The sequence below is a fragment of the Aplysia californica genome, unplaced genomic scaffold (assembly GCF_000002075.1).
Source record: "Aplysia californica isolate F4 #8 unplaced genomic scaffold, AplCal3.0 scaffold00060, whole genome shotgun sequence".
NCBI classification, from domain to species: domain Eukaryota; kingdom Metazoa; phylum Mollusca; class Gastropoda; order Aplysiida; family Aplysiidae; genus Aplysia; species Aplysia californica.
In genome coordinates this window covers 346515-349065 of record NW_004797330.1, presented here as the reverse complement: position 1 = coordinate 349065, position 2551 = coordinate 346515, and positions in this window count along the sequence as shown.

Below are 2551 nucleotides of genomic sequence, written 5' to 3'. Positions count from 1 at the left end.
TTAATAATAATAATCTCCTGTCTCTCCAAGACTTCATTATTCTCCAAGAGTTCATCATTTATAATTTTGGTTTGCCAGAAAATTAAAAGAACGTTATTTGAAGCATACGGTCAGTTGTATGTATATATATATATAGAGAGAGAGAGAAACAGCGTGTGTAGGGTAGCGGCAAGGTGTACACAGAGGACCTGAGTTTGATTATCTTTTGGGAAGAATTCTTATTCGATATCTCAACCTTTCTGATTGGACGTTGTATTTCTCTAGTTCAACTTGAATCTAAAACGTCGTACTAAAAAAGACCCAACGGTTATTGAGGGATCACTCTTCAAGCTTCTCACACATGCTAAGTCCTTACTGAACTTTTTATAGATGAGGATGAGTTCAACAGTGCACAACATAGAGCACCTGAACTTGGATTAGACTGCTTTTGTTCAATATTATTCGGTAATACATAGTATGTCCTTGCACCTTTGTGTAAACAACATTATTAATGTCCCCCAACCACAGCTTTTTTTTATATTCCAAGTGCATTTCGGTGTTTTTAATCTTGTAACGCTTATAACGGATATTTAAACAGTAACTGACCCAAATAAGCTCTTCAAAGACGAACACGATGTATGTGTGTGTGTGTGTGTGTGTGTGTGTGTGTGTGTGTGTGTGTGTGTGTGTGTGTGTGTGTGTGTGTGTGTGTGTGTGTGTGTCCTTCCTTGTCTTTAGCACATCGCAGGTCTCCGTCGTGAAAGTATTTCCGTTGCAGGGCAAGATAGTGTGATTTGTGACTGCTTCGTGTGAAGGTCGACAGTTTGAGCACGAGGTTTTGAGTGTTCTGACGGCCACCACCTCTCCCCCCCTTTCTCTCTCTCTCTCTCTCTCATTCTCTCTATCCCCTCTCCTCTCCCTCCCCCACCGTGTGGGTGCTTGGCAAGTGCTTTTGTGTGGTCTGCTTCTTTCTTATAAAACATCTATCGTCGTTATCTTTCCTCCTTCTTTTTTGTGTTTTTCTCTTGTGACACACCTAATCTTCGGCTTTTTACGACCTAATTGTGTTGCAAGTGCCGTAAATCATTTACCAAAACTAAAGTCATTTATGGTCCTTATGTCTCATCCTTCTTTTGTTTTTACGGTAAGTTAGGCTTTTGTCTTGTAACTCCTGCTCGGCACTTAAATGACCCAATTGGGTTGCAAGTGCCATAAAACTTTTACTAAAACTAAGCGAAGTTTGTTGTTTCAATCGAAATTCCATTTCCATAATTTGTTTCCTATAAAACATGTATCGTCATTATCTCTACCCCTTCTTTTCTGTGTTAAATTGTTACTCACTTGTAACACCTTTAATCTTCGATACTTATTTTACCTAATTGTTTTGCAAGTGCTTAAAACCCTTACTAAAACTAAAATAATCTTTTCAAAATTCGACCAGAATTTCACTTTAATCCGATTGATAAAACCTGACGTCCTTTATAATTAAAGTGAGAACCCCCCCCCCTCCCCCCTTTTTCTCCTAACGTCAGGGGCTAGCTAACAATTAACTCCACCTCTTGATCTCATAATGGGTTGCGCACACGCATGGAGTCGCCTGCACGCATGCACGCGCACGCACGGCTCTTGTGATTAAATACGGTCCCTACTGGTCTTGCTCATGGCTTCCGGTGGCATCCGGAGCGGGATTGTGTGTATGGGCAAATACACATGGCCGCGCGCGCGCGCATAAATACGCACAAGTGTGCCGTGTAAACGCGCCCGTGTTGACACGGAAAATACGCGCGCTCACTTGCTGCATGCAGTACTACAACACGGGTCACTTTTCTTTTTCTTTCTTTTCTTTTCTCTTCTCCTTTCCTTTCTGTCTTTCTTTCTTGCCTCCCATCTTTCTTTCTTTCATTCTTTCTCTCTTCATTTGACCCCTGACCCTTTGAGATTACCCCACCCCATCCGCCTATCTCCCCCTGTCTCACCCTCTGTCCCCCACTCTCTCCCCACCCCCTCTCCCTCCCTCTTTCCCTCTCACAAACACACACGCCCACGTAAACACGCACCCTCGTGCATGGGCACTCCTTCAAACATTTGAGTATGGCGAAGAGGTCCTTTGATGTAATAATGAGAAGCTTCCATCCATTCTTCGATTTTGAGTCCTCCTGTCCACGTACAGGCCGTGTATTGTTACGCTCATAAGACTATTGACTCTAAGTCTTTTTTTCCTAGTTTGGAGTTTTTGGTTCTGAACTGAAGAGCTGAGCCAGTTGGTAATACAGTTCACCTGGACAAAAGAGTAATCAAGATATAACGTCAGTTTAGTGTACCAAAAGTCTAGCGTTTCCTAGAGCCGTTTGTTCGAAAGAAACAGTTTGTTTTCCTCATTTATTAATTTTCTCAAAATGGCTAAATATGACGTTGGATTTGTCTTATGAGCGTGACGGTATTATGCTTTGGTTGTGTCCACTACTCCTCCTCCTGTTAACCTGCAATCCTATCCTCCCCCGTCCCCCCTCCCCCCCTTTTTTCTCCCTCTCTCACCTCTCTCTTACTCCCAACCTACCTCCCTCCTGATACC